The sequence below is a fragment of the Lissotriton vulgaris genome, chromosome 3_1, assembly GCF_964263255.1.
Source record: "Lissotriton vulgaris chromosome 3_1, aLisVul1.2, whole genome shotgun sequence".
NCBI lineage: Eukaryota > Metazoa > Chordata > Amphibia > Caudata > Salamandridae > Lissotriton > Lissotriton vulgaris.
Window position 1 is genome coordinate 912,795,181 of NC_141689.1, and position 15,777 is coordinate 912,810,957.

Sequence of the window (15,777 nt, forward strand, 5' to 3'; positions counted from 1 at the left end):
CCGGAGGCTGATGCGGCGCTCCCAGTGTCACTAAATGCAGTCCTCCCCAAGGGTCTCCCAAGGGACCCACATGACATACACCCGCTGTCCACAACGGCCTGGGCTTGGGACAGGATTAGACTCATTCTACACATCGACAAACTGTACTCCTCTGCTCTTCCTTTACCCAACCCGCACTGGTTCCCCATCACCGGCGAATCGGTAGTCCGTCGTTCGCTGTCTAAATTCCAGAAACTCACGATCGGCGACTTGTTCCCAGATGGTCATGCTTTCTCTCTGACAGAGGACCCCCGCTTCACCGACCGAACATTCATGGATGCCTTTGTTCTCACGAGACTCCGCGCGATGTTACGAGCTGAATTCCCCACATTCCCCCTTCCACCTGAAGACAATCCCGCACTTACATTCCTTATACAAAACAAATCAGGGGCGCATGTGGTGTCCAGACTCTATAAATTGTGCTTGTCCTCTCTTCCAACGTCAGACGAGGTGGTGCGCGCTGCATGGGAGCATGATCTGGGTACACAGATTTCTGACGACCAATGGGAGGCATGTTGTGCTATGACCAGGGATGTTTCCATGAATAGTAGACACAAGCTGATACACTTTAAATTCCTGCGTAGGATGTATCACACACCGGCGCTTGCTCACAGAACCGATGCCAATAGGCCCCAAGTCTGCCCCAAATGTAACGCCCCGCAGGCGGACTTCGCACATCTGTCTTGGACTTGCCCGAGGTTACACACTTACTGGATAGAGGTCCACCGGGTTTTGGGAGACATGCTGGGACTGCCGTTAACTGTTACACCTAAAATTGAGCTGCTGGGCTATGTTGCAAATTTCCTCCGCCAGCTTCGCAAATTGGCGTCCATTTGCTTCCTCTTGGCCAAAAGGGAGGTGGCACTGCTCTGGTCCGCGAGACGCGCCCCGACGATCACTGCATGGCTTGGGAGTGTGGCATACTGTAATGTGAATAGTGTGGAATTTTCGGAACAACTTCCAACTTCTTCCCGCCCAACTGACATTTGGGGTCCATATCTCCAATACATTGCGAAACTGGCTCAGGACGCACCATCCCAGTCACTTCATCCTATCACGCCAACTGGGGTGGGCTAGAATAAGAGCGACCCATACACCGCACTTGACAATGCATAGCTGCTCGGGCGGCTTGCTTTTGCCCCTGGCTACACGAAGCTGGGTGCATGTCGTCTGGTGGTACCTTGTCCTGCGTAACAACTGCTGTGTCTTGACTGATATTCATGGGGATTTTGTTTTGCTTGTTCAGTCCACTGCCACCCTTTTGTTAATACTTACCTGAGCTGGGTATATCTGGCCGCCCATTCCGGGGCTGTGGGGTGCTTGGTGGCGTTTGCTGGGTCTGGGCTGATGATGTTGCCCATGGTGGTAGTTGACACATCGCGAGCCGGCTGGCTGTTTTGGTCTTGCAATCTCGTAGATATGATTTTAGTTTTTTTTCACTTTGCTTTCAACTTCTGTGATGTTCATTATGTTTTTATGGGTTTCTGTTGCTTTATTAAAAAATATGTTCCTTGTATCATTCTCAATGCCCAAATACGCAATCCTACTGTGTACACCAGTGTTTTACGTGCAATGTTATATATGGCATCTGATATCCTTTTGTACTTGATATGTCATTAGTTTTTAGTTTTTACCAATGTGGATTGCCTCATTCGCTTCAATAAAGTGTTTAATAAAAAAAAAAAGAATTCTGCATTTTGATGGAAAAGCAACACACGTGACATCACCTGTTGTTCTCATTACACACCCCACGTGGGTTCTGGTGCTTCTCTACTGTGCCATTAGGAAACACTGGGTTTTGTGTAAATGGCTAGTGAAACAAATTCAGAGTTGCCGTGGATGTTACTTGTCAGAGGTAGAAAATGGCAAATATAAAAAAATAATTCTTGTTCAGGCAACCAACATCGCATAGAAGCAATGCACTCATACAGCATAGACACACATATTTTTTCCTCAATGAGTGTAAGATTGCCTTTCCTGGAAAGCAGTAAATTAAGTGCACCCAATTGACTATTTTTCAATTCAATTCAATTCAATTCTGTCTTTATTCAATCTCATCACATAGATCATAAAAGATACACAAATTAAAAGTAATCCCATAGTTTGAGAAGGAAGCGTATACAAAGCACATACAAATACTAAAACACATACGATATTAAAAAACAATCAAAATACACCATAAAATTATACCTAGTTTAAAATTCATCACTGTTGGGAATTACCGTGCTAAAATTCATCACCATTAGTAATTACAGTATATTGTTTGAAAGCAGAGGCAGGGGGAAAGTGTGAGAGAAGCACCAGTAACAAACAACATTGCATCAATTAGAATGGCATAATCTTTCTCAATACTAAAGTGCATTTCAAGGAAGATAACCAGATAAATATATCATAATTGTTTTACAACTAACATGATAGCTTGTTAAAACGCCATACGCTTTCTCTGTGCTAAAATGCATTTCAACATCAGCCAACCCGGTAACATGTCATGATCATTTAGTTGCTGAAGATAGAACGGGGCAGCTTTGTATTAAGAACGTACGCCTACGTAACAGGGGCAATACAAATTCCCTAGTGTAAGGTAGGTAATACCCACAGAAAATGACAAAGGCAATAAGGACAGAGGCGATTTCTCATCACAAGGGCAAATACATATATCAGAAGAGGAGTATTGCCCTAGCAGAAAACATAAGATCCAATGACTCGTACCCAGTCTAAATCTTGTCAGCATTGTTTGTTTACGGACATTGTGTACAAAAAGGAAATAAAGTGCTGTCCCTTCTATCATCTTGATTACACAGTAATCTCTCACAGCTGGCTTTACCACTTTAACTGCCTCCCTAGAGGCCTGTTTGTGCTTTAACAGACAATCCTGAATCCGCATGTTATATTTTTTTGCTATTTCATCTGGGTTCTTAAACATATATTCACAAGCCAGAGACAAAAGAGTATCCCTACTGCACTTTAGCAACAGAATTTTTATTCTATGTTCACAGGATAGGCAGTGTCTTATAATTGCCTGATTAATCTCCGCTTAACTATTTAACCATATTGAACACCAGAGAGTCAGGGGGGCTAGAAAAATAAGGTCTTGTACATAGTCCAACCCTAATTCTTGGTGCAAGAAAAAATGTGGAGTAAATAGTGGAGCGCCCAGCAGGCAAAGATAACACTTATCCTCACCCGACCTCTCTGAAGCCCAAAATCCCCATGCCATATGTCACAGTTGGTGCACACTTCCATTTATCAAACTTCCAGAATTGGGGCAACCGGTTTTCTGCCAATACATGCAGCCAGGGAAAAGGTCATACATACTGCAAGGGAAAAAAAACTATCCTGCTTCTGAAGCAGGAAGACCATGTGCCTCCCTCGTCAAAATCCAGGCCCAAGTACAGAAAGGAGCTCCCCCTACCCAGTTTCTTCCCTTCAATACTTATGGTGCGGGTTTTAGTGTTTCTAGGAGCACACATCATTGTAAAAGTCTTCATAAAAAATTGTCTCTAAATCAAGCCCCTTCATAAAGATCAAACTTTGAAATTAGAATCTTGAGGCTATTGGCCATCCTAGCGAGAAGTACTGTATCATCCACATATAATATTGTGGGCTCAGTATTTCACCCAACCTGGCGTATACCTACTCCAGCTGTAGCCAATACTCTTTCTAGAATATTGATAGAGCAGGAAAAGAATGGGGCAATAACACATCCTTCGCGTACTCCTTGTTTAACTTTAAACGATGGTGTACACTCATGGACATTTCCATACCTAACCAAGGCCGAAAGATCCTGATGAAGGAGTCTTGCAAAATAGGCCAAATCCTCCTGTAGACCGATGGATACCAGGGTAGCCCACAATTTGGTACAAAAGGGGGTGGTGATGGACGGAGCATCTGAATCAATCAAATACTCACACCCAGTCAACAGATCTGGGTTTAATCCATCACCGTTCTTTAGCCCACTCTGCCACACCAGTTCAGACATGGCCATATGCAAATCAGTCTGACCCTGTGCCTCATGAGAACAGTCCAGCCCGAACTGCCAAGCCATGCCTTCGCTGGACCGGAAACAAGCTTCCGAGGACCGGTTGGTTATCACAGGGCTCAAAACCCGGGATCTTTAAACAGGTTGTGAGGAACTCCGTCTGGGCCTGGAACCTTCTTTCATGAGCTGTTATGAATGTCTTTAATGACCTTGTCAACACAAAAATGGAAATCACCACTGACTAACACATCATCATTGATAGAATAGACAACAAAAAAATTATCTTTCTACACTTCGGCTGTAAGGTCTGCAGTTACTTTATCTGGGGATGACACAGGGGACGAGTCAGGTCACACCGCCTTCCAAAAAGCCTGGGGATCTTTTTACTGGCAAGCAACAACAATTGCCTCTCATTTCTCACCCTTCTTGGTTGTCTTCCTTTTTTTATACAGCCAGAGTGGAAACCTTTCTACAGGCTGAAATTGTGCTTGGATCTCTTGGTACCTGCTTTAAAGCACCACTCAGTCTGTTATTAGCTACCCTGCAAAACTCTGTCAAACCAAGATTTATGTTGGAGGAAAACTCTACCCACTGGTCTGGTAAAAATACCTTTAATACATGTCAAACGTTTGACAAGACTGTCTATTACAGTTGCAGGTCCTTGTGATTCAGCAATACAAGAGTTCACTAGAACCTTACTATGGCTGGCAACGTGATTCATAACCAGTTTTATGACAGCAGAGCACCAGTCTACCCTGCGCCCGGCATCCTTAGTAGTTAACAACTGTTGTCTCTCAGGGGGAACTATTATCTGTGTGACTAACGGATTGTGATTACTATAAGCCAACACAAGGACCTCACCCCCCATGATCTAAGGAGACAGACTCTGCGACCTAAAAATATAATCTAATATGGACCCATGCCTTTCCCTGTATAACTGGGATTACTGTGGGAGAGAATTTCTTTACCACATTTTCTAGATCACGGAGCACCAGCAGTGAGTATAATAAAGGCCCCCTGGCCTCCATGTCATTCAAATTGACATCCGTTGATGATGAGCCAAAAATAGATTGTGACAGGGGAAATAAGCTCCCAGTTTGGCATTAAAGTCGCCTGACAGCAGGAGATTATTTCCACCATCAAAGCTTTATTTCGATATACAAAATATCATAAAAGCACTTAGAAATATAAAACCACAGTTCATATACATTACATTTTTAAAAAAGTACATTACAATAAAACCATTCATATATCAATAAATAGTTTAAGAACATATTAAACATTAGCAGCTTTGTGAGTTATATATTTTTTTTAAATTCCAGCTAATACTAAGGTCATCTAGTAGCCTTCGATCTAATCAGCCAAGCCCAGCTCAGAAATTTGGCCACCCCACACACTAAGGTTGTACTAGTGCCAGCCTTAAGTATTCTGAGTGCAGAGGAATGATCCCTGGTTCCAAGCAGTAAACACACTGGTTTTAGCCATTTCTGTCTGGGTTTTACATAGGCTGGGCATACAAAGAAGACATGAGGGATGTTTTCAGTAACACCTTCACAGATTGGGCAGTCAGGTGAGGTTTGATGCGGGGGCTTCCACTTACACGTATAATCACGGAGGGGGAGGTTTCCCAACCTAAACTGGATGAAAAGGGATCTGTCTCTTGGTTTCTTAATGAAATCCAAGTAAGGCTCCAAACGAGGCTTTATGCTGCATGAACGCCTCAATCAGCCTGCCTTGGTTTGGGTCCCTTAATTCTTTTTCATCAACCCATTTCCAGTAGGCTCGTTTAGTTTCATCCTTGGATAGAGAAACCTCAGACTCCCAATCGGTTGGCAGGCCAGATTCAAGCAAGAGTTTCTTTATATTGCGAATCCAGCTAATTTTGTGAGCACCATAAAGGTTCATAACTTCTTTCAAGCCATCTAAATACTTTGAGAGCTCGGGGGTCCGCCATAACCTGGCCCAGTATAGAAGAGGACGTGACCTGGCTAAATCCTTAATGGAACGGCGACCCAAATCACTCAGTAATGGTTTGATGGGGGTACCCCTTGGTAGCGATGTCAGCTCCCTAAAAAACTTGTTCTCAGAGGTAGTCAGGGCGTCAACACAATCAAAGCCCCACAGCTCTGCGCCATAAAGGGCGCAGCCTACAGCTTTTGCAGCATAAATATCCAAGGCAGGAGCGATGGGCTTAAAGATGGATGTGCGATGTTCTCGCCCTAATGCTCCGACTACCCTTTTGTGATTTAATACCATTTTATCTATGTGAGGTTGCCACTTTAAATTATGTGAGATTCTAATACCCAGGTAATCAAATTCATTTACGCGTTCCAGTGACACCCCATCTAAGGAGAGGGTGGATCTGGAAGCCTTACTTGGGTTAAAATAAAGGAGTTTGGTTTTTGAGGTATTTATGACCAGGCCCCTCCGCTCACAATACAGACAGAAACGATCCAGCAGCCTTTGCAGACCCACAGGGTTTTTGAAACCAACAGCGTGTCGTCAGCAAAAAGGAGGGTGGGCACTTTTTCACCCGCCAAGACTGGGGCATAAGCGTTTATTTCGAGCAGAAAGGAGACCACACCATTCACAAATAGCGTGAAGAGTGTTGGGGCTAACACGCAGCCCTGACGTACCCCTCGATTCACAGGTGTTATGTCAGTTTTCTGCTCTTGAGATCCCCATCTAATGCGTGCATAGTTACATCATGCATGCGTGCCAGAAGATTTAGAATTGGTAGAGGAATCCCCATCTCCTCCAATATCAAACAAAGGTGTTCACGGGGAACCAAGTCAAAGGCGGTCTTTAAATTAATAAATGCCAAATAAAGACCGCCTTTGCCAATGGTGACCACCTTCCAATGAAGGAGTAGCAGCCTAAAAGCTTGATCAACCGTGCCTGTGCATGCCCTGAAACCTGCCTGAAAGGGTGAGATGATGTTGTTCTCCTCTGCCCAGGAGAGGATTCTCTCCAGGAGGACCCTACCAACCAATTTCTGCCCAGCGTCTATAAGACTAATTGGGCGATAGTTGGCGGGATCCTCCCTATGGCCCTTCTTGTAGATAGGGACCACCTCAGCCGCCTTCCATGAATTGGGGACAGGTGAACCTGCTAATAGTGCATTTGTCAGATTTGTGAATTAAACGGCCCAACCATCAGGGTTAGCTTTAAAAAGGTCACCCGGCACACCGTCCTGCCCAGGGGCTTTAGCAGATACAATTTAAGCTATTGCCGTCAGAACCTCTTTTTTTTCAACTCTAATGGGAGCAGCCTGCTGAGAACCATCATCCAGTGCACCGCTCAAATGCCCTGGGGCTCCAGACAGTGCATTACCACCATAGAGTTTACTAAAGTGTTCAAACCAATCACTGTCTGTGATATGATTGGGAATTATTTCTACCTCTTCTAGCACGCCAATCAAATATGACAAACCCTGTAAGTATTGATTCTCCTTATTAGAAAAATCATCATTATAAAAATTCAACATGTGCACTTTAGATTAAAAAACTTTACCACATTTGTATCAGATGCAATAAGAGAGATTGAACAGCCAATATGAACCTTAAACAAGGCCGCCAATCCTTCTTGGCGCGACCCGCTGGAGAGAGTAAGGCTGGGAGGTTGAAGCACATATATCCGTCAAAAACAGCCTCTTTAACATCCCAGTTCTCCTGCATAAATATGATGTCATATTTATAATGATAGATTTCTAATCCTCATTATGTATTTTCATGGCTAAGCCGGTGACATTCCAAATAACAAAGCTAACAGTGGGGCTATTCTCATCCACCAATTCTGCTTGCACACTCACCCTATGGATTGTATAAGATAACAATGGATTTGAGGATGTTCCTATGACATGTTTCAAATGCCTCCTACACTGCGATTGTGATATCGAGATGGTGGTAGTAATACAAATCACCCTGAAGTCTCTGGACACCCTTGCTATAGCCCCATTGCCACTCTCCTGCATGAGATGTAAATCGTAATCTTCAAACCCTGTCAGGACTGTAAAGCTCTTTTGGAGGGGCAGTGACAAACTCCTATTAGATTGGAGGAGGGTCTGAGGCCCATGAGACCTAGATAAAATCGGGGCCAAGAGCCTGTAAAAGAAGCACAAGGGCTAAATCCTGATCGGGCTAGGTTTAACCAAGCTAGACTCTAGCATGTGCCAGGACTGCACCCGCAACAAGGGGGTTAATGATTATTAAATCACCATGAAACTGCTTTCCCAGACATCCAATCCCACCCACCCGCCGAGCCAGAAAAATCTCATTGTAGAAGTCCCACTGTCGATGGACGTTGGAATTCAATCAATGTATTGCTTTATTCATAAGACCTCTTGTGGGTTCAATCTGGTCAGGAGGCAGACTAGGAACATTGGCTAGCACGACACTATATGGACACGATGCAGGTGGTAGATCAATCAAAGGGAGGGATCCTCGCGGTGTGCTGCTACTATCAACCTGATCTATGGGGAGGTCTAGTACAGTCTCTACTACAGTCCTCTGTGAAAGTTAGGGTGTAAACTAAGTGCAGCTGATATTATAGGACCAGACGAAGGACTGGTTCTGTATCCAAGGTAGTCTGTAGTTTCTGAGAGGACCCCTCCCAAATGTTTCCCAATTTGATTCAATTACGTCCAGGGGGTCAAAACGCAGGTGTAGTTTCACATCCAGCAATTAGCTGAACTGCACACTCATACAATCCCAAGGATCAACATTTTGGTATAGGATCTTTCGCATGTTCGACTGATGCAGCAGGTTTTGCAGTACGACCTGGCAATGGGTTTTACGACCTTTTTCCTGCACTTTACTAAGAGGCCTGTGTTTAAATCTGAGCCTGGTACTAAGGTTAGAGATTTATCCAGGGAGCGGGGTTTAACGAAGACCCATTCTCTACACCTGGCCCCTCATCCGCGGCTTGCTGACCAGCCCTGGTATCCCCCTTTGCCCCAAACAAACGCAAGGGCTTTCCCTGAGAGATGAACTTGATGACACGACTGAGTGCGCCAATGTGGCAGAGGGATCATTGCTTTGTGAAAAAATGGTAACCTCTAGTTGGGATAATGACTGCAGATCTAAATAGTGAGCTGTGAAAGACGTCGCTCAGCAAGTTTGATCTCATTAGACTCCAAGTCCAGTGCCCTCAACAAAAATCTATCAATTGTGATGCGCGAGGATGGCTGTTGCAGTGTTGTTGAGCACCCGGAACAGCCTTTTTCTTGCCTATATTCACCACAAACCGAGCACAACACACATAAATGGCCAATGCGTTCAGTAAATCAGACTTGCAGTACCTTTGTGGACGACAGGAGAAAAAAGATGATAAGCCAAGAAATTGGGCCTGATCCAGTCTCTGCCAGTCTATGACGGTCCTATAGGGGCCCATCTTGGCCCGGTTATTGACCGGGCACGCTGCAGGAGGTCGTAGGCACTTTTCAGCACGTGGCCAGCTCCTATTCCCTAGGGCTATGCAGGGGAATGTAGTCCCACTCCTGCAGGCTGCCGAACACCTCAGCAAGCCAGATCTGATTTCCTTCCAGTTTCTAATCGAAACACGCAGGTTGTATGTTGAAATGCTAACAACTGAGCAGTGTGCACTGGGGTCCTGAGAGTTGAAACTACACTTTACCAGACACAAAAAACATAGAGTGATCCTTTGTGCATCCCAAACTTTTAGTACATTTCTAGTTGGCTCACAATGTTTCGGCGCTGGAAGATGGCGGCCCAAGCAGGGCAGGGGTAGCACCCACGTGCCCCTGGACGGTGAGCCTGAGCCAAAAAGTGTGTAGTCAAAGGGCAGCCTCCCTGGGGGCCGCCCGAGCCGCGCCACTCCTTTGCAGCAATTGGCTATGTTTCAGCCACTCTGTTCTGGCTGTCCACAGTTATGTCACTGCCGCTGCTCCAGCAGCCAACAGTGAACCCAGGATGCTGGGATCCGGAGGAAGTGAGGGTCGCCGATCAGTCTTCTCCTGGGGTACTTTGTGCTATACTGGAAGGATAAGGGAGGGTGAGGTTTAGTTAGGGAACGAGGCAGGAGTTAGGCAGGCCTATAAAGGTGTCAGGAGAGGAGTATTCCTGACACCAGTGCACCACCGGGAGGGAAGGGTTTATAAAACTTTGTTTAGTTAGGACCCATTACTTTAATTGGGCCTAGTCAGCGTGCGAAAGTTAAAAAACAAATGTAGCGAGTGTCAACCCCCTTTTTTCTTACGTAGTAAGATCCCTGTTTTTTTTAAGCCTACCTGGCTCCGGGATGTCCGCACCGGAATGGCGGAACCCAACAATGAAGCGGTCTGTGCTGAGCTCTTGGTGCTGGGCAGGGGCGGGACGACTGGACCTGTTCTGGCCTGCTGTCTTGGACCAGGCATGGGTAGGAATGTGTTGCCCGATGTGCTCTGCGTCAGGTGGGGTTATGGCGGTGGTGGCGGCATTCTTGCCGGAGCTGCCACCTGCTGGGAAAATGACCGGAGGCGGGCCCAAAGAATGAAGCTACAGGGGCCAAGCATGGAGGCAGAAGGAAGAGCCTGGTGAGGGCGGGGCTGCCCAACACAGAGCCAGCGCTTCAGAGTGCAAGCGCCGGCACCGACACGCTCCAGAATGAGTCCCCAGGGGGAGCGGGCTGCTAGACCTGTCAAGGAGCACCCCCCCCCCGAGCAGGGAGGCATGTAGAGTTCATGTGGCACCGAGCAATCTGGGCCCGACAATAAACAGATCCAGATTGGCTGGGGCCCAGGTTGTCTCCCAAGTATTAGAGCCACAGGTCTTGATGGGAGGAATGGGGCCAGAAGGACACAGAAAGAGGGGTTGGGCACCTGCCCCTTATGTTGCCCAGATGGGAAGGTTTGGATCTTGAAGCGCTTATATAGGAGCAGCGCTGCAACATTCAAGAGACAGAGCAGAAGTGGGCCAGGATGTGTGAGGCTAAAGACTGTGCTGCTGCGGAATCCCTGGAGTGGGGGTGGGGGGAGAGAGAGATAGGGGGTCAGTCAGGCATGGGCCAGTGGGTCTGGGTAGCTGATGGGCAGACCCTCGGTAAGTGGTCAGGGACAGCCGGCCTGGCAGTGAGGCCCGATGGTGCACAGGACCCCCCAGGTTGGAGCATCCTGAGGGTGGGAGAGCAAGACCAGCGAATGAGGCCGGTAGGAAGGCAGCAATGCTAGCGGAGTGCATGACAGACTGAACACTGGTCCGAAGCAGTAGGAGGTCCGCGGCGGCCTACCCTCCGGCGAGGGCGCGTGCAAGTGGTCCAGCGGCAAAGGTTGACTCAAGAGGAAGGATATAGCTCTTCAAGGAAAGAAGAACTGATGCAGGAGCCTGTGTGTGTTACATTTGAAGGGAGGCTGACCTGGTGCCGGATTATGAGGATGAGAGTGATGAATGGGAAGCGGGAGAAGTACGAGAATATGAGGATGAGGTCTCAGGGTGCTCCGGGACAGTGAGGAAGACAATGGACAGAATTGGTTTCTTACAGGTGGCAAGTGCGGCCAAGGAGAAGGTGAAACCCACAGTTCAACAGAGCAACAGCAGCTTCGACAAAGACAATGCGCCACAGCTGGCTCTCAGGTAATGGGGACTGGTGGACGGCATGGGAAGGGGGAGATTCGAGTTTGAAAGGGAATAACTGCAGGTCTGTTGGAGTGGGTGAAGGGGGTCATACAAGACCCGGGGATGGCAGCCACCGGTGCAATAGGCACATGTGACAGACAAGGTGGCAGATGGCACAAAGTGTTTGGTACGTGCCATTGTCCAGACGGATACCATTGATGAAGCAGAGTGCAAAGAGGGGAGATAGCAGATGACAAACATCACCCAAAATTTCCATACATGGGCCTGGAAATGGCATGTCATTCTGTCAGACAAAACAGAAAACATGATTTGGAAACATAAATATATTGAAGGTTTTAAACTGCTCTATAGGGAGATACAAGCTAAGGAGGGTTCTAAAGAGGAAGACTGGGAGTTGACGAGGAGGCCAAGGGTGCCTGTTAAGATGGAGAGCTGGACCTCCGCCTTCTTAATTTATACCAGCATCTACTGTGAGCAGCATCCGGACAGGGCAATTGCATTTCTGAAATACATGAATATTATACATAAGGCACAGGTGCATTTTGGGGGGTATGCTTGGCTGAGCTACGAAAAAGAATTTAGAGCTAGGTCAGCATAAACCCAGATAAACCTTAGGGGGAGGTTGATTCAGAGCTCTGGATGCAGGGGATGTCATCCACACAATCCTCGGCGTCCACTCATATGGCCAGCGGACTACCAGTAACCTGCTAGTCCTTTCATTCGCACCCCGCTCCAAACGGAGTGGGGGTTCTGATTTTGGTTCTGGAGGGCCTGGTTTCACTACAAGGCTGGCAGGTCCTACCACGGGGGCCTGCTGGAACTTTAACAAAGGATTTTGCTCCAGGCATCTATGCACGTTTAAACACGAATACTCCAAGTTTGAGGGGAAGGCACCCACTTACGCAGTGTTTTACCCTGGCCACACCAGCTGAAAACCACTAGAGGACGGGGGCAGTCTGGGCTGAAGGGCCCCTACCCTAGTTAGAATTGAGGCAATGGGCCCTTGGCTCTCAGTCTATCTCGACCAGGCGGCATTGCGGCTAAGGTGGGGATTCAACAAGGGTTTCCGGATGGGATACCAGGGTTCAAGGAGGCACAGAATGGCAGACAACCAGAAGTCAGCTAATGAGCTTCTGCAGGTAGTAGCAACTAAACTGAAGAAAGTAGTTGAGGAGGGTAGAATTGCTGTTCCATTTATGTATTTGCAACTGGAGAACTTGATCATTTCGCCTTTGGGTGTGGTGCCAAAAAAGGAGCTAGGGGAGTTCAGGATGATTCACTATCTACCGTGGCCAGAAGAGGGCTTTGTCAATGATTTCATTGCAGAGGAGGACTCAAGGGTGCTGTACGCCTCAGTGGATGATGCCATCCGCCTTTTTGCAGGTGTGTGGTCTGGGAGCAGAACTGGCACAGTGTGCTGTCAAGTCGGCCTTTCGCTTATTGCCTATCCACCCAGTAGATTTTTGCTGCTAGGAATGCAATTTGGAGGTGCCATCTAGGTGGATAAAGTCCTGCCAATGGACTGCACAATTTCCTGCGCCCTGTTTGAAATGTTCAGCACATTTTTGCAGTGGGTATTCACAAAGAGCAGTGGTCACCGAGGGGTGTCTCATTACCTGGATGATTTTTTGTTCGTAGGGAATGGAGCCTCTGGGGATTGTGCAAGGGCCTTACAACATTTTGAAGGCCTCACACAGGCTTTTGGGGTGTCATTGACACCGTAGAAGACGGACAGAACTAGTTGCAGGCTGACCTTTTTGGGAATCGAACTGGACTTGGAGCCGAAGCTGCTGGGTTTTCTGAACTTTGCATGCAGGGTGGTGAGAGCAGGCGCCTGACCATGGCCATGTCAGGGGCAGTGTTGCCGCACCACAGGGTGAGGGTTTCCTTAGGGGTCAGAGAAGATATGGCAGTGTGGCAACAATTCTTGGTTGATTTCAATGGTGTGTCATTGGATTTTGTGGAAGAGAACATGGCCTGGCAGGTACAGATTTTTTCAGCTGTGGCAGGATCTCTGGGTTTTGTTCTGTTTTGGGATGGGCAATGGTGCGTGGAGAAATGGCCACCACACTAGGTGCTGCAGGACCGGAGCATTGCATTTCTGGAATTTTTTCCACTACTGGTGGCATTGGCCCTTTGGGGTGATGAACTGAGAAACCCGGTAGTGCTTTTCCATGTGGACAACATGACTGTGGTAGAACTGGTGAATAGACAAAAGAAGAAGGATTTGAGGGTTTTGCGGCTGTTGCGTAGGTTCATGCTGGTGTGTTTGCTGCTTAATGTTGTCTTTAGAGCTAAACATGTACCGGGGGCCAACAATGATACCGCTTATGCATTGTCTCGTTCGCAGTGGCAGGGATTCCCCAGACTGGCACCCAGAGCAGAGGACTACAAGACCAATCTGCAGGACGACATCTGGGCCTGGGGGAAGGATGAGTGGTAGGCCTGGTCGAGAAGTCATTGGCGGAGTTCACAAAGAAGAGCTACAGACTGGCGTCGTCAGAGTTCTGGGACTTTGTGGGCAAAGAGCCTTATGCGTCAGGACATGGAGCAGGATGTTCGGAATGTTGTTTTACATTGCATGGATTAGGGTGCATCTCATACGACCATTGCGGGCAAGTTAGCCGGAATCTCCTTCTACGGCAAGCTGTATTTAGGTTTTGACCCAGCTCAGGATTCAATTTTGAGCAAAATGTTGAAGGGATGGGGAAGGGAATGAGGGAGGGGATGGGGCGCCCCGAGGGAGGCCATTATGTTTGAGTTGTTGCAGGAGTTGTTGGGGGTTATGCCTGTATGCTGTTGTGACACATTTGAGGTGTTGAAGTTTCAACTATGCATGATTTGGATGTTTTGGGGGTTTCCGAGTTTCGGAATTGTAAGGGACAGCCCGGCAGGTGGGGGTGTTGGGTGATGAGGTGAGCCTAGACCGGGGGAGGCTGGGAATTTGGTTGAGTCGCAATAAGATGGATCAGACAGGCAAAGGGAGTTGGGTGTGGTTGATGGAGAGTGGTTGCAGAGACGTGTGCCCAGTACGGGAATTGAAAGACATTTAGGTCCATACCGGGTAGGCCAAGATCTGGTGTTTTTTGCCATGCTGCAGGTAGACATGTGACGGTTTTCCAGTTGTTGGTGGTGCTGTGCTTGGCTTTACGCAAGGCAGGCAGGGAACTAGGGAATTTTGGCATTCATTCTTTTCGGATGGGTCCTGGGTTAGGATTCAACAGATTGGGAGATGGAGGTCCAATGTTGCGAAAGTTATATGCGCAAATAGGTGGGGAAGAGGGGGGAAGAAGATGGCTTGGGGGGGATTTCTAGGTCTTATCGCTTTCTCTTTATATTGCAGGATGTGTGAGCGGGCCAGGAACCAAAACTTTTAACTGGATCGTGGGACATTCCTTCGTACATTGGGTAGCCAATTATGCGGCCCATCAAGTGAATGGGCGTAATCTGGGCTTGAAGAACAGCCACCATGAGGTGATTTGGTGGGGTAAAGGGAGAAGCAATGGGGCTGCTCCTTCAATGGTTGACGAAGTTGGTACCGCAGAGGGGCTGCCTGAACATGATTTTTATACATCTAGGAGGGAATGACCTTGTGTGTTTGTCGGTACTGATGTTGCTGCAACACATGCAGAGGGATCTGGAGGCGATAAAGAGGAATTTTTTCTGGAACATGTGTGATTTGGACTGAGTATGTACCTCGCAGAGTATGGAGGGGGGCTGTCAAGTACACAGCTATTGAAAAGGCTTGCAGGAAATTGAATAAGGCCATGAGGGTGTTTTGCCAGGCTACACACATCAAGGTGGTTGCGCACATGGGTCTTAAGGAGGAACAGTCGGTTTAGTTCAGAGATGATGGGGTGCACCTTTCGTGGCTGTGGAATGCATATCATATGATGGAATTGCGGGATGCGGTAGCAAGTTGTGGGACGAGTCCATATGTTGCCACAAGGAGTACTGAAGATGGGCGAAAGGTGCCTGACCAAAAACCAGAGGAAGCTACCACTATAAGTTTTTACAGGGAGGGGGTGTATGGAGAACTTTAAAAAACCTGGTCCCTGTCTTGTACTATTATATAAAACACTTTTTTATATAACCAACAGGAAAATCACTTGCTAAATGTTGGAATAGGCTAGCCAGCATTTAAGCGAAACAAGCAGACTTAAAAATCCTTCTTTGGGTCACTGTACA